Source organism: Cyanistes caeruleus, chromosome 2, assembly GCF_971803275.1.
Source record: "Cyanistes caeruleus chromosome 2, bCyaCae1.hap1.1, whole genome shotgun sequence".
NCBI lineage: Eukaryota > Metazoa > Chordata > Aves > Passeriformes > Paridae > Cyanistes > Cyanistes caeruleus.
In genome coordinates this window covers 30,372,616-30,395,177 of record NC_141702.1, presented here as the reverse complement: position 1 = coordinate 30,395,177, position 22,562 = coordinate 30,372,616, and the positions used below count along the sequence as shown (strand labels likewise).

Sequence of the window (22,562 nt, the reverse complement as noted above, 5' to 3'; positions counted from 1 at the left end):
TTAGCATGCAAACAAACTGGGAATGATTTACAAAATCTAAGAAACATAAAATAATAGAAAGCTCTATTAAAATGTATATTTTCATTTGTTCACCTGAACCTACTCCTTAGAATCTGCCCTGTTGCCACTTCTGTGTGGCATTCTGAGTGGCTGTCAATCACTATTCCTGTTAATCTGTTTGCATCTTGACTTTTTAAATCCTTATTATGTGTTGCTACAGAATGAATAATTTTTTAGGAACTAGGGAAGTTACAAACAGAAGTGAGCTCTGATTTCCAAATTCTAATCCAATGACCACTGAACCCAGCTCATGTCAGGCCAAGCAGGTTTACAGCATTAATGAATGCTGGTGTCTATTTTCCATGACTCACAGTGAGGTGATATGTCTGGAATAATCTCCATCTGCCAGCTTCTGTAGCTTCATGACCAGATCTGTTCTGTGGAGACAGCTACACTATGAACCTGAGCCACTCAAATACTTTAACTGTATGTATAGTTCCTAGCATTTCTGCTTTGCACCACAGCACAGTAGCATATTGTTGTTACATAATGTAACACTGCTAGTTCAAAATAGGTTTATAACCTGACTGATAGAGGTTGGGACCACACAATTTTAATTTAAATTTTAAAAGGCACAATTTTGCCTTTTTTTGGTATTATTGCAGTTCCTAGGTAAGTCTCTTATCAGATGGAGGAAAAATGGGGCTAAAATGCAATATTTGGAATGGCATTACAAAATATCCAAGGGGGAAAAAAAAAATCTCTAATTGGCAAATGTATTGTGACATCTACCCATGTTTTGTAAAATAATGATACAGTGTGGGTCACAGAATCACAGAATGGTTCAAGCTGGAAGGGACCACACTGGGTCATTTGGTCCCACCTCCCTGCTCAGGGTCATCCCAGAGCACATGGCACAGGATTGTGTCCTGATGATTCTTAAATACCTCCACTGAGATAGACTCCATACCCTCCCTGGGAAATCTCTTCTGGTGTCAGTCACCAACATAAGAAAGGAGTTCTTCCTTATGTTCAGGTGAGGCTAGCTCCCGTGCATCAGTTTTTGCCCATTTCCTCTTGTCCTGTTGTTTGGCATGACCAAGAAGAGCCTGGAAACATTCACTGGGCACCCTCCCTTCAGTTACTGATAGACATTACTGAGGTCCCCTCTCAGTCAACTCTTCCCAAGGCTGAACAGGTTCAACTCTCTCAGCCTTTCCTCATAAGAGAGCTGCTCCAGTCCCTTCACAGTCCTCTGCTTGACCTGCTTTAGGAGCTCCCTGTCTCCTGTGTCCTGTGTAGCCCCAAACTGGACACAGAACTCCAGATTTGGCTCACTAGAGGTGAGTGGATGGGCAAGTTTACCTCACTCGACCTGCTGGCAATGCACTCTTCCTAAGGCACCACAGGATACCATAGTTCCGCAGCAAACAAATATGAAAAGTCTTCAGCTCGTTAATCTCTGGAAAAATAAAGCTGCTGCTAGCAGCTTCAGTGACTCCTGGTCCCCCTAGCCTCAGCAGAAACTTGTCTTGCATATGGAAAACTAAAGCTGGACCTTGGGTAATTACTGCACAAATGCAAACAGCTTGCTTTTAAAAAATTCTTCTGTGCATGTTGAATGTATGTGATAGATTTAAACAGCATCATAAATGTAAACTGTACTTGAGAAAACTGTGCAGCTGGTAAAGTCCATAAAGATAAAAGCAATGTTTCCATAACATTTAATTTTAAGTTGACATTTATATAACAAAACTATGGTAAAGCTATGTTTAGCCAAAGTTGTTTGCATATTTTGCATCGTATCACCACAGGCTCTCTCCCTCATTTATATAGTTACCAGATTTTGGTAACCACATTTATATAGCAGAGGCAAGAGCTACCGCAAAAGGAAAACTGAAAACCAGAGAATTTGTAACATTTGGATAAACAAGCCATCAATCCTCATGTTGTAACTAATCAACAACTGGATGTGTTCACTTTTGACTAGGCAATTGCCCTGTTTTGAGTAACAGAGACACATAGCAGAGTTCGTACCAAGTCCTTGAACATTTAACTGTGAAAATACCCCAATAAATATGATTATAGTTTGTCAGCCAGAAGCACACTATTCTGAGTTATTTTCCTTAGCAACCACAAGGCCTAGAAATGTATTTTTTAAACCCATTGGCTTAGTAAGGAAAAGGCTTAATGTAAGCAGATCCCTTCCTGACTGCCACTGCAATATAGAAAAGTTTCCCTTGATACGCTCACCTTTTAAACAGATGCAGAAACAAGCAATTTTCATGTTTGTGGGGTGACATGTCATCCCACAGAAAAGAATCGGCAAGAGTTTTGCTGTCATCATTAATAAGGCTAAGATTTCCTGATTCAGCTGCTTTTTTCATAACAGATCTGGTTGAGAATTGTGTATCAACTGCAGTAGCAAAGGTGGGGTCTTCACTGCACTTACAGGTGAGACCATAGCATGTGTCAGCCTGCCAGGGTCAGCTTTAAATGAGCTAACTTTAGTTCTGACAAAGTGCAGCCAAAGCAGCACAGGGGTTAGCTCAGGCTAGCTGGCCCATTATTCACCCAGTTTTCCAGACAGGCTGTGTAATTCATGCTTGTGCTCCAGCCCAGCACAATTACACTACTCTTATTCCCAGGTTGACTGCATAAAAACTAGCTCCTGAGTGTCCACAAAAGCTCCTGCTGACTTCATCTGAAATTCTGAAGGTGTAAGAATGCAATTTACCACACAATATTTAAAATAAATTTCTCAAAGGACCTCTTACAGAAGAGTATCATGTTTATTTTTATCACCACACAAACAGACATTCCTTGTGGACCTAAGGAAAAGCAAGTTAAAAATTAACAGAATATCATTAATAAATGCTATGAAAAAGCCTGAAAATTTCAATGAAATGGGAAATTTAGGAAAATATGTGCATTATAATCAGCAAATTCCAGGGCTTATACTTAAAGTGTCAATTAGGCTATATGACACAAGTGGACTATCAAAATACAGAGGAGCCACTTCTCACTGCTGTTGGTTTTTGCAAATCTGCTAATAGAAATGAATCCAAGAGAAATAAAAGATTATACATCACACACCTTACTATTCAATGAGTAAATGTCTCAGGAAGATGCTGAGGACACTGTTTCAGCCAGCACTTTCCACATGTCTCCCTCCCTGCTACAGTGCTGAGAATAACATCACAAGCAGCAATAAATACAGAACAGCACTAATCAGATTTATGTATGAAGGGAAACTACTTTCTTAGCAAAGCTTCCAGATCTTTTTAGAAATGTCTGATGTTTGAAAGAGTATTTTTGCACACAAGGGTCAACAATGAATGACAAACCTTGAAGTCAAAGAAGTACGTACATGGAAACAGTACAGAATCAAGTCAGAAACCAAGATTCAGCTTTCTGTTTTGATGGCTGCAAAAATTCTTAGACCTAGGGGAACCCTGTCTAAGGGCGCTTAGTTGCAAATGTACAAATATGCATTCAGTGAGAATTTTTAGAAGTTCCTCAAATTTTGCACCTTCAACAGAATTCTTTCAAAATTTAGCCCAAGAAATGTGATAGTAGTTTTATTCTTTTTGCCCTGAATGCCATTTAGAGGATTTCAAATGTGGTAAAATGACAATATGGTTTGACTACAGTTTAATAAGAGTGTTCACTTGTATCACACAGTATTGTGAAAGAAAAGTAGTGATACATTACTGATAATGGTTAAAACCAACCAACTGCCACCCCTAAGAAGAGTGATTGAAATTAACTGTGCAATTTAAAATATCTTCCCATTGGTAAAAAAATGCACTTTGCAGTATTAAATCAGAGAAAAGAAACTTTAGATAGTAGTATTTAGGAGGAAAGTTGCAGTTCCTTAAGCGTGTCTAGAAAGCATTCAGTATATAGGAAGCATGGTCTTGGATGGATATCACAGGCTTAGATACGAGATTAAGAGCCAATTACAACTCCAAATTATTTCAGGACATCAAATCCATGTTTTCTCCAGTTCATTTTCTATCTTGCAGGCTTCTTTCCAAGTTATTAACAGTGTGGGTGAGACCATTCTTGTCTTATTTCCCAGACCTGAGTGTCACACTGAGAGGAGCTCACAGCAAAAAGAAACTTGGAATTGAAGAGATGGAGTTCAGGGAACAGCATTATATTTACAGAGCCCCTGTGTGGGCTGTGCAAAAAAAAAACAAAACCAACCTTCATTTTTCACTTTGAAAACCTTGACAAATCAAGCATCAAGAAACCATGCTCTTGTTAAGACAGCCCTGAAGACAAAACTGAAATAAACTAAAGGTAGCATATTATGATGTATAATAGTGGAAATAAAGACACAAAGTATAGATTGTTGACACAAAATATAACAGAGGCTTATTTAAGAATATATAAAACATAATTCAGTAGATGACTACTAAGGTGTTTCTTGCATAGCATAGTGTAACAGCAACAAAATCCAAAACAATGGAAATTATCTTCAAGTATTGCAAGTGGTAATAAAATGATTTTCTACATTGCATGAGCAAAGAGTACTTTTTTGATATTAAGAGGCAAGTTTTTGATATTAAAGGCAAGTCTTTGTCCCCAGAATGATATCAAGATGAGGATGGAAGTCTTGCAGAGGGAATATTGTAAAGATACTCAGCATGAATGTAATGAGATTCTGCAGTGAAGAAGTTTCTGGAAGCATGAAAGCACTGGTCATAGCTTTGAGTTAGGACATGTAACTGTCTATTCCTGTCAGGAGGGTCAAGAGAGGAAATGTAAAGGATAAGTGACAGTAAAATACTTGCCAAGGGTCCACAGCAAAGAGATCATGCAACAGGAAATAAACAGTCAAGGGTAACCAAATCAGAGCAACAAAAGAAATAGAGGGTCAAATAAATTTCTTCTACTGTTTTGTTCTCTGTTGCATAAGCATGTTTAATTTTTTTCATTTTGCTCTAACAAAAAAAAAACCTTTGAGAAGTTTTCTGTTTCAGAGTGGTACTCTTACATATACAAAGGTCTCTACTGCTTGGATTGTGTTTCTATGTTCTGCTGACTTATCTGTAATAAGTGGATATATAATGCTGAAATTAAAAAGTCTTACAGACTAAGTAACAGCATTTACTGGACTTGGGAATGAAAGCTAAGTAGCTTTAAATGACTTGAAAGTTATAAAAAGAAAAAAGAAAAAAAAGACATAGAAAGAAAGATGAGATAGATTATGGAACAATAGCCTGTTAAAATAACCTAGTCTAATTTTTATAGCTGCTCAAGTGCTCAAAACATAGCCAAATTTCCATGATGCTACTGACTTAATGCCTTTGAAGACTTATGCCAGCAGAGTTCTCATATCCGAACAAAGAAAACAAAAACGTATCTTTTCCATGAGTTACATACAAATCTTAAGTTAACAGGATCCAGATAAAAAGGTAATAACAACTGACAAGATTAATAAACTACATGAGCACACACACTGCATTGGCAGCAGGTTTCCATCAGCTTGAATCCTCAGGTTTGCCCTTCACTTCTAAGCTCCGTGTAGTTGTATTAAACAGATGTCAGACACAATTTTACTGCACAAGAGGAGCCAAGCATCCAAGCTATCCTTTGAGCTAAGCCTCTTTGAAAAGATGGTACATTTCATCAGAAATCATTTTGTGGTCCACACTTGTTATCTTAGAGGCAGGTCAACAGAATAGGCACCAGTCAAAAATACTCTCTCCCACCCATCCAGGTGACAGCATGAGATTTAAAACAAAGGTTTGGGGATGGCGTGTGAGAAAATGTCTGGAAAAACATATCTAGAAAACCCAATGAATATGATGAGATGGGAGTTCAACTACTATAACACAACACCTATGCTTGGCTCTAAAAAAACTCAAAAAGCCCAGCCTTAAAAAGATGAGGAAAAAACGTGGTATCTGGCAATTACTAACCTTGAAAAATTATTCTCAGTGAATTGCTCTCTTTTTCAGGCAGTGTAGCAAATATCAAATCAGCACTGCAGATAGACACTCTTAACAAATACGACTTCAAATGAAAACTCTCCTTCCATCACCCACAAACAAGTGTGTGCTGCTGACACAGCATCAGTTACCCACCCAGTTGCCCAGGAAAATCTCAAACAGTACAACACAAAACCTGCAAATTCATATGCAAATCACCTTCTTCTTGATAAGCTAGCTTTTATGGAGCAAAATAAAGATTTCAGACATATATTTAGAATTCTCTTCTCCACTAAAGTGAGAGAAAAAAACATTGGGATTGTCTAGAGGAAAGATGAACTTCTCTGTGGCTTCAAGAAGACTTCTTCATTTTATCTTTTGCATGGATTAATGCCCAATTTTCATATTTTCAAAAACACACCATGTGGTATGATGTAATCAGCATCCAATCCCATTTACTGCCTAGCATTTTATGCACATATAATATATGTAGCAATTTTGAAGACAGCGTATTTATTCCTTGTCTGGCACTCAAAACAGAGTCACCACATTTCCTTCCCCTCACCTGCAAAGGGCCCTACCCAAAATTGGGTAGGTAGCTGATCTTCTGGTGCCTATGTATAAAATCAAATCTAGAAAGCCTTTAAATCATGGGCTGCTTAACATGAGTAATTGTCCTGCTCTTATTTAAAGGACAGCAGCTGCTTTTCTTGTCTCCAAGGCTAGAAGTGGCTCAAAGGTCACTGACATAATCCATGTTCTAGCTGGGTTCAACTCAACATTATTCATCTACCTGTTCCTGTTCTAGCAGAAACTGTTGCTTCCTCAACTCATTTAAAAAGCCTTAGTCCTCCAGGGAAGAAATCCATTTCAGCCCTACACAAATTAGGATGTTCCCCCATACTGAGATGAAAAATAGCTAAATGACAACCATTCCAAATCTAGAACAAATGAAAACTCTTTACATATTTATTTGGCACAACCAAGTCTGAAGTTTTTGAAGAAAAAAAGGAAAGATGTATCCTACAGGAGGAGATTTCTTGGTGAGTTTCAGAGTTATTTCTTTGGTGCAAGACTGAGGAAACCCTCTTGACTGGTTTACTTAGCAATTCAATATATCAGAAATTCCTGATACTCATATATGATTATTATATTAATGATACAAATAATAATTTGATGACTTATAGATATGCTTCTTACAATGAAGTGTAATACTTTCACCAAGAAATATATTTTTGCTGCAGAAAGAAAATAACCAGTAGGCATCGTGTTTTATGTGTACAAAAACTTAGAACTCACCAATTATATAGGTAACCTTCACTCTTCATTTTGCTCTCTATTACCACCAATTAAACTGTAGTGCAATTCAAATATTTTTAAGTCATATATTAACTGTGTTTTACATGTTTGAGATATGAGGTGGAGGGTTCACCATTAGGCAACTCCAACAAAGACATCTGCAGCATGGTTGGCTGGTTGTGATGCCCTGAGCAGGTATTTTCAGGATGAAGTATGTTTAATAAGTTTTAGCTTTTAAGTTAGGAATTAGGAAATTAACTGTTTTGGATAAGAGTGATGGCATGTCATAGCCAAAGTCCATCTTCCCCTCCTGTCTGAAAGCTCTCAGTCACAGCAATACAGATGAGGGTATGAGATTCAGGGAAGCATATGGAATACTCCCTAAACTCTAGTGCAGCACAGAGCCTTCCAGCACGAGACACAGTATTTTTGTATTTAATATCTGTTGACACGCTTATCTTTGATAAATCTGCTTAGTTTCTTCCACATGATCTCTTAAACCTTGTGCCAATGTGAAAGCATTAAAGGGTCTCTCTATTGACTGTAAAAACTTGGAATCATTCATAAACAGATGTCTTTACTGCAAATATATGTCTGACTACTGCTATTATTACTAAGCATGATGTCTCAAATTAGATATAGACTCAAAATATTCCTCCTGGCCATTTTCTTAAATCAAAAGATTTTTTTGGCAAGTGGATCAAACATGACTCAATGAAAGATATACCTTGGGGCAATATTTTTCTTATCTATTTAGATTTCAATTTAGGGCTCTTCTGTGTAATGTCAGCAAGACACATGTCAGACATGCTTATTTATAAATAAACCATCAAGATCCTGAATTATACAGCTGAGATCAGAAGATAGAGGCATGCTCCAGATATCATGGCAATAAATGCATGGTAAATAAATCAATGATGCCTCAGTTACTATAAATGTATTCCAAATTGTTAGACATGGACAAGATCAGAGCTCATTATTGGGATGGACAACTCACATGCTAGTGCCAAGGTTAAGGACTGGATATCCCAGGGTTTCTCAAATGGTGCTAGATTGCTTATTTTAGATAGCTTCAACCTTTGAAGTAGACTTTCAGGTGAAACAAATTGATCTCCTGGCTCACTGAATATGTATGATCAAGTCTGCATGGTGAGCTTACCCACGTAGATGTAATTCTGTTGCTAGTGTCACACCTTATGCATTTTCAGCCTCCAGCTACTACACTGGAAGACTGAAAGACTCCTAGAGATCATGAGGCAGAGCTATCAATGCCACACAGATGTTTAAGAATCTTTAGGACATTCCAAATGTCAGGAGATGCCCTCATTTTAGGGGACAGAACAAAGAGCTTAGTGTACCTTCAGACAACTACATGCCTGTTAATGAAATATCTTAGACTTCAGCTGAATCCCAACCTTCTGACAATGTAACCATTTAAGCTGTCCCTCTGAAATTTATACTGCCTGAAGTGCATATGACATTGAAAGAAAAAAAGCATTCCCTAAGTTGCTTCTGATGGATCATAGATATTTTTACTACGAAAGCAGCTTATACTGTGATAATATTTTTTCACACTAAGGTGATACAGGGAAGCAACATACTGTTAAAAGTTAAATCAGAATGTTCAGACAACTGAGAAAAACACCACAAAACCTAATTCCTTGTGATAAACTCACCCCTAGGCCCAATATTAGTATCACTTTTGTGAATATAGCAATAGAATTAGATCCACTGGGGCCGATTTTACCCTCAGAGAAAAAACAGATTGAGGCCCACAGAATTAAAGAAAAAGCCCCAGAGGACTCTGTTTTCTTCCCACAGTAAACTAATCAAAGCCAAAATGATTATGGTCCAACTTTTTCAACAAAATAAACAATTCTAAAAAATATTATTAGAATTATTGCAGAAATATTTCTCTCCTTGCAGAAAAAATCCTGCCAATGCCAAGGAAAGAAGACATACAAATATATAAAAAAAATCTTTATATATTAGATTTTGCCCAGATTTCAAGAAAGGTGAATATCCATCCAAAGGCTAAGTCCTCAAGTGTAATGCAAAAACTAGTGCATGGCAAACCTGTTTCACTACAGTGGCTATAGCAGCAAATATTGGAAGCTTTTTGAGAAACTGTGAGGACAGACTTCACCTCCCTGCTGCTTGCAGCAACATTAACCCAATAAAAGCACTTTCTTCAGCTTTTATTCAAGCTATTATGCCATTGCAAGCAGTATAGTTTGGTTTATAACACAAAACAAGAGAAAAAGGATGGTTTCATCTTTCAAATAATTTGATTAGCAACTGACCAAGCTACACTTAGAATCTGCTTGAAACGAGCTCTTCTCATTGTCCTGGATTAAATTCTCTGTGAAACTCTGTACAATGTGAAAAATTCTTTGCTGTCCCACTGGTGTAATGTGAATTTGTACTGTTGGATGATGTTTGTGTGCTGATGATAACAGTAAATGTCCAGAGAAGTTCCTTGTGCTGTGTGAAGCTCAGCGTGACGGCACTACAGGGCCAGGCGCAGCACAGCTCCAGGGAGGAGAGCAAACACCTTCTGGAAAGCACTGTTCACCCTCTCATCATCTCCATCTCAGAAAAATGCATACTTTGTTTCTGCCTTTGGAAAAATACAGACATGGAAAGATGAATATGCCCATGTCTGGAGTAGACCAAGCCAAGATTGTTGGAGTCAGAGGCACAGAGAGTTTGCCCTTATCTTTGATACCTGGCTCTGACGTCCAAAAAAACACTGAATTTCATATAACACCCTGAAAACAACTGTTAGAGTTCAATAGAAAAGCTAAAAGTGTGTGTAGATTAGAAAGTTTTCTTAAGCCACTGGGTGAAAAAGTTAAAGTTTGGAGTTTAAACTAGTTTAGAAAACAGAAGAGAAAAAGGAGGATTCAGGGTGTTGTCTCTTGTCCTTCTTATTTCTTCTTCATGTTCTTCTAGAGGTTTTTCAGTAGTAGTAAATGACTGGATAGAGAATGCTGCAATGCAGCACACAGGTGTTGGGTCATTGGGTCACTAAGAAAAATAATTTACTTGGCATCTGTTAATTGGGTAAACAGACATATAAAAGACATTGAAGAAGATCTTTGTTAGCCAGTTTTCACCTTTCTATCTTAGTGCACATAGCTCCTTGTACCTTGTATACATGTGATGATAAGAGAAGAGAAGAATAAACAACCAAGTCCAAGCAAGAGAAAACTGCCTCTCTCTCATCAATCTCAGCCCAAGGGGGAAAAGAACCCAACCATGAATGTCCTAACAATACACAAGATTACTCAATGTACGTGCATGAAAGGATGTGGAATTGCTCACTCCACAGCCCAGCTGAAAATGATAATGCAACAGCTACAAAAAATGCTTTTGTATGATTGAAATGTCACCATCCCTGTCAATATAAATCCTGGATTTTGATAAAGAAATATAATACTGCTTAAAAATAAACTTTTTAAGATGAAATTAATAGTAATTTGTTCCTTTGCAGCATCCGCATGCTTATGCAGCTGATAATTTTACAAATAAAGCATTTTTCTGATTTTCTTTTTCTCTAAACCTGAGGTTTTGACTTCTCCTCTAATGTTAATTATCCCTAAAGCAATTTCAAAACATTAATACTCTTTGTAATGCAAAAGAACACGTAAGGTCAAGTTAGTTGTGTGTGAAGCAATATTGACCAGGTGCAATTTTAACAGCAGTTTGGCACCACTGGCTTTTATGTTGCCTAGGGGTTTTCATTACAGTCTTTAACTGTATTATATCACTGACATCAAAACAGCTCTGAAACATCACTGTTCAGTTTCTTCTTCATATATTTTAATCCTTTGTTTATTTTCACAAATATGCAAATATAGATAACAAAGCCTAGTTAAAACACAGAACTTAAAAAACTACTGTCCTCAATATATCACATTTGGTTAGTGACAGAAGTTTGAAGACTGCTTGATTATTATTACAGAATTTTTCCTTCATCTGTCATAAAACTTTTCCTTCTGTACCTGACTAAAAAGGTTCCACTTCTCTTAACACCAGCTAGTGTTATTATTGCAATGCTGCTTCATGTAAATATTATGAGATCAAATTCTCTCAACCACTCCATTTCATAGACAATTTAATACGTACTTCCTCTGAAACATAAAGGGAAAAAATAAAGAGTTTAAAAGAAAAAAATTGTGAATGCAACACTATTTTTGATGTCAGGAGGGTAAACACCAGGTTGGAAAAGAACAAGGGGAGAGTTAGAGAGGAAGGAATGTAGGTCTCTATCTCGCAGCACTCTCACCTCATGTGCTGTAGACCTGTGAGCATGGTTAGATTTGCCTTGGTAATCTCACAGTGAAAAGCCAGAGGAAACTGCCTGCTTCTGAATGTGGGGAAGGATAGGAAATGAGCTTGATGTCCATTCAGTTCTGTGCTGTGCTCCTTCATTAGTTTCTTCAACAAAATTGTGGGGGTTTCCCCCGTAGCTGCTCTCTTTTGCATGGTCTTTTCTAAACAAAATGTAAATGCTGAGTTCAACTGCAGTTCTTAAAAAAAAAAACCCAACAACTCCCAAACAACATTCAAAACCATGTAAAATTAGACAGATTGAGCTCTTAAAATCTGACACTGTATAAAAAATGTTCAGAAGAAGGCAAGCAAATTAAGAAGAGAAAAGCTCAAACATCTCCAAGGACAAATATAATCCAAATTATTTTGTAAAAGGAAGAGGTGAGTAAGAACAGATTTCCTAGAAATTTTCATAAACTCATTTGTCACACCAAAAGTACATTACGATCTCAGCAGGATTCCAGCCAGAGACTTCTGACACATTACAACTGCAAGAAGGCTTTCTTTTTCAGATACTTAGCATTTCCCCAGTAAAACTAGTAGAAGTTCACAACATTCTGGAGCAGCTATAAAGTTTTCACTAATGTGGAATGAGTCCCAGGGCTCAGGAGTTTTTTTGATTTCTCGTTTGGTTTAGGTTCCTTCATTCTTGAAGGTGTGATGCAACTTTTAAAATAACTGTCTAAACACCTTGAAAGAAAAGCATTTATTTATTAGCTCACATATTTTCCCAAAAATTATCAAGAAGCTCATGGAAACCAGTTTAATTAAGGAAGAAAGTTTATCTGACAAGAGCTCTCACATCCATCTTCATCACCCTGTATTATGCACAGGTAAGATTAGTAGCAGAGCTGGGGTCCACTCAGAAAGTGTTCCAACAAACTCATTACAGTATTGCGTAGTATAAGTGTGTTATCCTCATCAAGTGATGATTAAGCAGATTTCAACATAACAATTTAAATTAGTCAGCCAATGGCATTCTTTACCATGATTTGGACCTTTGTAAACTGACAATTTTCTCAATATAATAAAACAAGCCAATATTTACAAGCCAGACTTATTTTCCAGCAAAGGAGAAGTCTATTCTTATATTATTCAAGAGTAAACAGAATTTAATCTTCTGTAAAAGCTAAAAAAGAATTCTCAGGTAACCAAAAATTACTTTTTTGGAGATTAAAGAGCTGGTGCATATGTAGACAGGTACAAGTCAGGTGTTTTAGATTTGGTTGCCCACATATCTCCCCTTTTTTTCACCAGATTCTTCAAAGCTGATGATATGTGGCCCATGTCTACAAAAACTAGTCCAGCTTTTTATTACTTTCACCTTTTAACTAAGGTACCTTTTGCTTAAATCCCTTAATTTGCAGAATCTAAGGTTCTGAGAAAGGCAAACTACGAGCACTTCCTTCAAAACTTGCTGACAGAACAGAACAAGCAAATCCAATGACAAAGAGATGTAGGGGGATGAGAATAGACAAGCTGGACTGTAGAGTGCATGCTGATTCCAAGAGGAATGTTCTAAGGAAGTTTTCCACAAGGTGTTGAACTCTACCATAAGTATTTTAGCTTAACATTATGTGACAGAAAGATGCAAGGATGGGCCTAAGGGCCCTCCTAAATGAAAACTGAAATTAAATCAATGATCAGCACTTTATCTCTTACTTGAAAGCATTAAGATTTCTGCAGGGGGTCTCATAATATTTCCAGGATGTAGCCAGTGCATATTGTTCACAGGCATTCCTTTCTCCATGTGCCTGATGGCCAGTGTGAGCCCTTGCATCAGTGCAGTTATTGGTGCACAGAAGAGTTCAGTTCTGTGCATCTCGCTCTGGTATGAATTCAGCAGTGTTTTTGCTGCCAGGGTCACCTTTCTGATCTCCTGCAGAAAGACCCAGAGTCACTTTTTGCATTCTCTCAGTGACACCATCATTATTGTCAATTTTAGAAACCCAGTAGTTGGACAATTCATATCAAGTTCTTGAGCTAAACACTTTGTAATAATTCCCTAGTTAATAAGCTCCAAAAATTTACAGCTGAAAAACAGCCTACAAAACTTCACCAGTGTGTATGTCCATGCCTCCTCCTCCTTTTTCACTTTGTATTTGGAACAGGCATGGAGCCATGCTGGCAGACCACAAGCAGCAGCAAAGGAAACAATGTCAAACCCAACAAGTAGCCAGAGTGTGTCTGACACTCACGCCCATCCAAAGGCTGATCCAGGAGAATGAAGCAGGACAACAGCGTATGTGTGTCAAAGAGGGAGGTTCAGTGCCCCTGCTCTCACTGTCTGGTGTCTCTACCCATGGAATAGATTGATGATTGACCTGTTTCATGGGTGTGCTGTGGTATCTTATCCTACCACGTGTGATGGCTGCACTATAACTGTAATGCAGAGATGAATGAAACTCATTGCTCACCTCACTCAGGTGTGCTGTGGTATCAGTGAATGTGATGTGACAACGGCAGCGCAGGAGCTGAGTATACTGAAAACACTTTGCAGAAGTTTTAATCCCATAAGAACTCTCTTTTATCTTAGAAACTGGCTCCACTACTCTCCAACCCTGTTTATGCTGTGGGAGTTTGTAAAGGGCTTCATTGGTTCCAGGCATTTATAGGAGCTTTAGGATTCAACCCTCAGATGCATAGATTCATAGCCGCAGGCAGGTGCAATGTTATCAGAAGGTCTAAAAAATCTTTTAACTCTGCAATAAGCTTCAACTCACTTCTCTCATAATTCTGGTATTGCTATTTCCCACATGGCTCCCACATTACAGCTTCTCCCTTATCTTTCAAGAAAAACAGCCCATGGATGGATGGTGCCAGTTTTGCTGTGCCAATGGGCTGGAGGGAGGTTAGTGAAGGATGAGAATGAAAGGAGGGAAGGACCCCAGTGGCTTAGCTGAGTCTGCAGTGGAGGACCTGGGTCTAGGGCCTCTGGATCTCTCATGGTTGGGGTTTCTGGCAGCACCCAGTCCTGGCTGTAGTGCCATGGATAGTGGGTGGATGGCATGGGGTGAGCCCCCACCCCCCAGTCAATATGGCACTTTCAGGTGACATTTCAGGTACCCTGCCAGTGTTGGCCTTAGGTGCTGGAGTTAGTGATACATGGAAGACTGAATTCAAAACAAAAATATCTTAAGTAAAATCTGGCTAAGTCTGACACTTTACTATCCACACTTGTCATGTGGATGGAGGGGCAGTGTGCTCCCACACACCCAGGTGAGGGGCAGAAGGTCTGATGCATTGCCCAGACACTTGCACAGACTAGGCTATGACTACTTTTTTCTGAATCTACTTTCACCACCATTTTAAGCCTGAAAGCAAGAACTATAAGACAGATGAAAACAGAAGTCTGTCCCATGGGGCTCTTGAAGACGAGTAAATGGATGTTATATTAAGTGAGAGGTCCTCTGAGAGCTTCCAGCACATGGAGAAGGTTAAGGAGAAAGGAAATCTGCTTCTGTAGAAAGAAGTTCTTAAGAAAAGAGCAGTCTTCTGAGATATAATTATTTGAACCAATATTAGCAGAACTAAGTGGTTCATATGAACTCTTCAGCCCCAAGCCACCATGTGGAAGGTATTAATTGTTTTCCCTGACCTCCTAGAAATCTGTAATTGCAGTGCTGTTAGTTGCATTAACCTTCTAATAACACAATCTTACTAATGTTATTCAAAAAGCCATGTAAACTTCAGCTTACTTCTCAGCGTGCTTTTTTCCTGTATTTAATCCTATAACTTTACAGCTTGCTGCAGTCAAGAATGGGAAATACAGGCTATATACTGCCAAAATCAAGGGAAGATGCTTAGGCTAATGTATGCTTAAACAAAAATTTTAAACATAGAAGCCATCAACAAAACTTCCAGACATGAAATCCAATCTCCATGCTTGAACATTTAAAAAATCTTTAAAGAAAATATATGGAGTTCAACATTTCTTGTAAAAAATGGGAGTCTTTCTTTCCATTATGTTTGGTGTGACCAAAGAGTCAAGCATGCAACAGATTATGGTTTCCTCATGCATTGGAGCTGCAAGGAAATACCCATGCCAAAACTGCATTAGTAGAAATAGATACAACAGGGAATCGTTCTGCTGGAAATGCAGTATTCCTGTTGGGTTTTATTGCCTCCAGTCAGTACTCAACAAATACAAACCATTCATGAGAATTTTCAGTTTGCAAATGACTATATACATGAACCCACTGAGTCTTAACTACTGGATGATATTAGACACATGTTTTTAAAGGAGAGGAAAGAAAAATAAATAAATAAATAAAAGGTTAAATGACATGCCTTAATGGTATTCACAGAGACTATGCCAACAACTGACTTCAAACTTTTGATTTTGCATTGCTAAACTTCTCAGTTTCTTTCACTCCTTCCCTTCAGAATGGGATACAGTGCCAGGCCACTGGCATGAGAAATGTGAAGGAGCTGGACTGAAAGGAGTACACAAAACTGGACTAGGGGTTCATCAGTCACATGGGCAATGCAAATGTAACCATGTAACTCTATGGAAAAATAAATACACCTGAGAAGTTTGGCTCAGAAAGCCAGGGATGTGAACAATCTGCAACAGAATAAGTGCTGGGAACCTGCCCCATAGGAAATACCAAGATTTAGTTTATGCAAAGCCCTTGCAAACAAAGAGCCAGTCCTGTCTGCCTTGGACACAGAAGATGTGAGCACACACTGTGACAGTAAGTGCACACATTGTCCCACTGGGCATGCTGTGTCAACATAGCCCTGGATCACACCTCTCCTGATGGGCAGCAGTCCTGACGACAAAGGTCACAGGGGATGGGGAAGGAGCTTCATTGCTGTCGTCATTTAAAACTCAAATGAATATCAGGACATGTTCATTAGCCTTTTGGAAGGAAAGGCAGGTATCCCTAGATTTTAGTGTTGCAAAATAAAGAAAGGAAAGGACAATTAGCCTTCCCTCATAAACCTCCTGACAAGGTCTTTGCAGTGTTTCCTCCTAAAAGGTCTGCTATTTGTGGGCTTCTTTTTAAGAGAATATATTTAATAGTGACAAAGTATTAAGATAGTAGCTCAGTACATATGTTTGCTTTTTTCCCCATCAATTTATGAAAACACAATGAATATGCACACATGCATCTAGAAGTTATTGCCCTTATGATTACTACTAGTGTTATTTATTATTACTATCAATACTACTTATTGCTACTGCAATTGCTACTACTTTTAACTGAGCTTTGTTTACACTGACACTGCTTTTCTTGAAGTTTATCATTCTGATTTTCTGTCTGTGGAAAGGGGAAATGGGTGCAGTACTGATAGTGGTTAATGCATCTACCAGTGCTGTTTTACTCTCACTGTGTTTCCTGTGATACTGGACTGTGATAGTCCAGGGTTTGTGCCATTTTTTAGCTTGAAAAAATGTGCTGCCTGGTAGATCTCACCACATAAACCACAACCATCAACTTTTCTCAGCTCTGTCATTGAAAGCAATGTAATCCTGGCATAAGATCACAAACTGCACTTAAGCAAAATAAATTCTTTGTTCTTCCATTTTCCATGCTTCTGGCCAAGAAAAGAGGTTTGTGTACTCTTCTTCCCTGCTTTGATTTCATTTTGGTACTCTATTTTTCTTTATTCCTGTAGCAATATTACTTTAAATTCTGTTACTGCTTTCATCAACCTCACTCTGGATCATCTTTGTCTTCAGTCTTATGTTTGCTGTGCCCTAAATGCCCCTATTAGCTTCCCTACAATAATAATTTACTGTGCCATTTACATGTACTCATCACCTGTAAAATTTTTGCATACTCCTTCTTGTAGCTGCAGCAAGTTCCCACTATGTTTTATCCAGAAGCTTTTAGTAACCTTTCTGTTTGTTTTCTGACAATATTAGGTAAACTCTGCTGCATGCATTTAATTTGCACTAAAATTGAGAAAAATGTTAGTTTGCTTCTGTCTGCTTGAGTCATAGATAATCCTGTTTCTAGAGCAATTCCAAGACCCAAAGCTAAAGATAGAAAAACCAGAGGAAGAGCTGGACATTTGCTTCTAAAAACACAGCATCATACTTTTAATTTGTATTGAACAGGGTGGATTATTTTTTTCAACTTGTTAAATAAACCTCAGTACTATGAAAAACAGAATTAATTTATGTCCATATTAGCTATGATGGCAACAGAATTTTCTCTATTTTCAAAGATAGGAGGAACCTAAATTCTGATCTCAGTGTAACATCAAAGTAACTACACTGGCTTTCTGTTTTTCATTAGTCACTTTATTTTTGTTATTGAGCAAAAAGTTCATATCAGTGTCCAAAATGATGATGAGAATGGTAATGCCATGGTAGAATAATGGTACAGAAAAGAAGAGCAAGTGCCAGTTTTCCATCAGCTTTATAACCACTGTAAAAGTTGAAGTAAAATGCTGAGAAGTGTTACAATTCCTTAAATAGCTTAAGCCAAGAACTTTTAAGAATAGATATCCAAAAATAGCATTGTAGTAAATTTTGTATAGTCTTTTAACAGACTTTCTGTTCACTCCTAACTACAGAAGAACATGTGTTATAATTATCCTCTAACTCTCAAAAAGGAAATGGGAAAATCTAAGCTACCAGCCACCAAAAGTGCAAACAGTATTTTTAGAGGCCCAAAATACAACTAAAGGAGAAGGAATTAAAGCAGGACTGGAAAGCAAGTATGTATAACTGAGTGATACTTCAGCATTTTTTGGCATAACTGAATGATAATTTAACATTTTCCATCATAAAAAATTTGGACAAGGTTAATTTCTGGGTATGCTGCATATAAGGACCATATACATCATTAAGCACCATCTGTCACATGTGGTGGAAACAAGCAGAACCATAGGCAGGATCTGGGGAAAGGATCAGCTGCCTTTAGGGGAGTCTTCAGCAAACTCTTAAAGATTAATCTCAGGCGCTGCTCTAAGGCTTTCTTCCCATTAGAAGATCTAAGAAGGGATTGTTGGCACTTATCACACCTCTAAAAGAGGTGTGTCACTAAAAGAAGCAGGTAAACCTACTATTCCCTCTATTAACAGGTTGCAAAAATAGACCACAGAATGATTTTTACAGTTCTTCAATGTGTATGAAGAATTGCAATATGAAGGGGCAGAAAACAGGTCAATTCCCCATCTTGTAGCTAATTTCCTTCTGGCTAATATTGTTATAATAACTTCCGCAGCACTGGTAGTTTTTGAATCTAAATTGATAGACCTGAAGAGAAACCAGTCCTGTTTCATCTACAATGTGTATTTTAGTTCAAACTGTCCATTTTAAAGGAGGCATATCAAAACCCAAAATCTGCCCAGCTGCTGTCGGGCAGTACTGGAGGTCTGACACACATAAGCACTGAAACCTGTCTTTGAAAATACTGAAGCATGAAATGGCCTTCTGACACTGAAATCAGTGTAAAACCATGGGCATTCTTGAACTGCTTTACATATAAATGTAAAACCCTTGCAAATTCTTCAAGTGCTCTACCATATAAGCAATGCCTTCAGCATATAATGGGTAAGAATCTATTATCAATGAATTGTAGACTGTGTGAAAGAACTAATGCTTTTGCAGCAGGCTCCATCTCTAGCAGGGAGGTTTTGAAGCTGCTGAACCAGGTTCAATACAAATATATTGTGCTTTTTTTTCAAAAAGCAGTCCCATGCTCTGCAAGACCACATCCTCAGAGGCACACTTATGCATTATACATCAAACAGCTAATCAAGCCACTAATCTCACGCTGTGTTGCTTGCTTCCTGTTGAAAGCCTGAGTAAACAGCAGTATGTGCTCAGCTGCAGCCCATTAGCTGGAGTCTCAGACATTTCTCTTCTTCTTGAAGACCAAGTATTTAAGTGAACAACGGATAGTTGCTGTATAATTAAAAGATTGTTATTTTTAAGTTCTTTGCATAAACCTCCCTCTAAGATGAGAGCTGATGCTGGACATGGTGACAAAGATCACACATTACCTAACCAAATATGATATGATAACCTCAATCAGAGACTGCACTGTTTGTTGTCAGTGACATGGTCATTAGGAGACCTAGTGGTTAAAATGATTACGAGCTTGAAAAACTGATTTTCTGCTTTAGTTTTTTGGAAGAATGATAATCTATATAATGGGAGGAAGCTATTCACTCAGGTAATCACCTTGGGTATTGTGTAGTGCAGAGAGAAAGAAATTCTCTGAACTGCTCTTTGAGAAAGGCTGTTTTGCTCTTTTCTGTCTAGGAATGGAGCCAAGAGAAGTTTAGATACCCAGGTTAGATGCCTAGGGTAAGTAAGAGTGATAACACCAAACAAATAGGCATACACAAAATCTTAAACCACAAAAGAGTGCAAATGTTCTGCCCATTAACCATGATCATTGGAGGCAATTTTGGCGGCCCTTAGCCCATTCTGTAATCATAGCTAGAGCAAAATATCAAGATGAAAAAGTAGTTCCCAGGGTTTCTTGAGCAAGAAACATTGTTTAAAAAGGAAAAAAATCAAAACTCTCAAACATTTCTCTGACCATGAATACACTCCAAACCTCCCAGGAGCACAAAGTTTTAAAAATTAAACAGAAAAATCCACGTTAATGCATTTATGGACTTTGGTGTTTGCTACTCTTATGAAGTGGCCATAAGTAAAATTTCTATTGATGCTGGTGTGACATATTTGTGTCACATATTTAGAACTTACGTAGAAAGGTGCAACTAAGAAAGTCAAGGTACTAAATGTAGCTATAAGAGCATATCACCCCAGGCCCTACTATTCAAAATGAAAGGGTCATAGTGGGGACTTCTTAGGCAAAGTGATTTAATGTGTTCTGAATTCATTCTCTCATTAAATTGACTTAACTTTCCTCAACATGCTTATGTACACAAAACCAATGCTTCTTCAAACTTACCAAAAATAAAAATCTGCAATCAATTAACTCATCTTTCATTTTGTCATCACTTAGACAATGTAGTTGAATAGGTTTCTACAATGCCTCGTTTCTCTGTCCCTTGAGGTCTGCCTGCACCAGTATGGTTAGGAAAGTTAAGCTGAATTAACTAAACATGCAAAATAAAAATGCAGCAGTAAAAATGTATTAATCCCTATGGCACAGTCCTCATTCACAAACAAAGCTGTCTTAATTCTTCACTACTTTAACTCTCAAAAGGAGCATCTAAACAAGGCTTTTGTGCACTTAAACTAATTCACATTCACTTAACACCTTTATTTAACATCCTCCTGTGACAAAGCAATGCCAGCAAAATCTTTAGCATAAACACTTTCAGGAACAAAAACATCTTTACTGCTAAACTCATCTTACTGAGTTTATTTCACTTTGGGAGCAGGCTATTCTCAGAGCAGAACTTTTCTTTTGCCAGAGGAAATCTCATCTCCATTCAGACAGGTTGGTGGTAAATGCTATTAAAAAAACAAACAACCACCTTCCTAATAGCAGACAAACATATTTAAGATATTTAAGATATTTAAGACTATTCATGAGAACTTCTAAAAAATGTAGGTGTATTATTTTCCTGCTTCACTCAATAACACATGGAAAAGTATTTCTAGATTTAATCTTTGAAACAGCAAGCATTCCTGGTTTTGCAATTTATTTTGTTTTTATAAATACTTTCAAACAATTTGCTGGTTATTAAATGTTATTGCCTTCTAGTGCTCATCACAATGTTAGACAATGCCTCTACTCAACACTTTTGTGTAACAATTCAAACATTTATCAGCCTCATAAGTAGACACAGCTTCCTGCAGTAGCCTAATCTATTGTTCAGCTCTTCAGTACAACTAAGCTATGCTGGTCATAGTACTCGGGTAAAATTACAGCCTTTTGCTAGTGCATCTGTATTTCTTTCCACAGTGCTTCCAGAGCATTTGTGTAGCCATCACTGTGAAATACTAGTAGAAACTCAGTCTTTTTGCTGATTTTTATTGCAAACATTTTCATTCAATTATGCAGGACACAGAATGCCAAAAGCAGAAGTGGAAAGAGAAGAGAAAGTAAAAGTAATAACTGTGATGGCAACAGCTCCACAGCAGAGGACAAAAGAAGCAAGGATGGAATAAACAGAGCTGGAGGCAAATAGGAATGAAGGAGGTGGAAGGATTCTCTGTCCAGCTTGTGCCTAGCCACAGGACGACTGCTGCCAAGGCATCTTCTGGAAAGTTTGGTTTCCTTGTTCTGGCAGTGGCTGTTTTTCTGAGCACTTCTGTTTTTCTGTTTATTTTGCATCTCACAGTGTCATCTGCCTTCCTGCCTCTTGCTGTGCCCCATCCAGCTGCCCCATCCTTCCTCACATGCTCATTGCTTCCCTACAGCCAGAGTCACAAACTGTGCAAGAGTCCCTGAGCCATGATTGCCACATGTTTGCTACAGACTCTTTTCCTTTATTACTCCCTGGCAAGCATCTCTTGGTAGCTTGGCATCGTTTTACCCCTCTTCTCATTTACAAACCCAAATACATTAACACTAGTGCATCCACTGGTCTTATTCTGTCTAAAACTCACTGCTCATTCAATGTTCCATTACAAGCAATTGAAATTAAAACAAGGTTTGCTTAGAAGAGATGTGATGCCCTGAGAACACTCACAGCCCTGACCTACTGCTGCCCAAAGTTTCTGGGACTCCTCCCACCCTGCTCACAGTCCAGAATCCCATCTGAGCCCCTTGAGGCCACCAGTCCTTGTCCCAGGGGTGCTGCAGCAGGGACAGCCTCCATTTCCATCCCTGTCCCTGTAGGTAGTTCCATCCCCTGGTCCTGTGAAGGGATTGCCCCTCCACAATAAGGCACAGCTCGTCTCCAGCCCTGCTTCTGGCCCAGCCTCTTTGGTTTCCCTTGGTACCAGACCAGCATCTGCTGTCAGTGGCCCCATCAGAACCAGCCAGGCATGTAGCCCCAGGGGGATGTGGGGAGGGCATGTCCTTGTGCAGTCAGTCCAAACCAGTGCAGCTGATCCCTGACAGAAGGCAGTGTATTTTACAACAGTTTCTT

At 38.3% G+C, this 22,562-nt stretch overlaps 1 protein-coding gene across 3 annotated transcripts in view; it reads right to left on the bottom strand.

Annotated features, from left to right (window-relative positions):
- The window catches only part of KCNQ5 (potassium voltage-gated channel subfamily Q member 5), a 282,253-nt gene that overhangs the window by 102,162 nt on the left and 157,529 nt on the right, over positions 1 to 22,562 (bottom strand). The window lies entirely within an intron of this gene.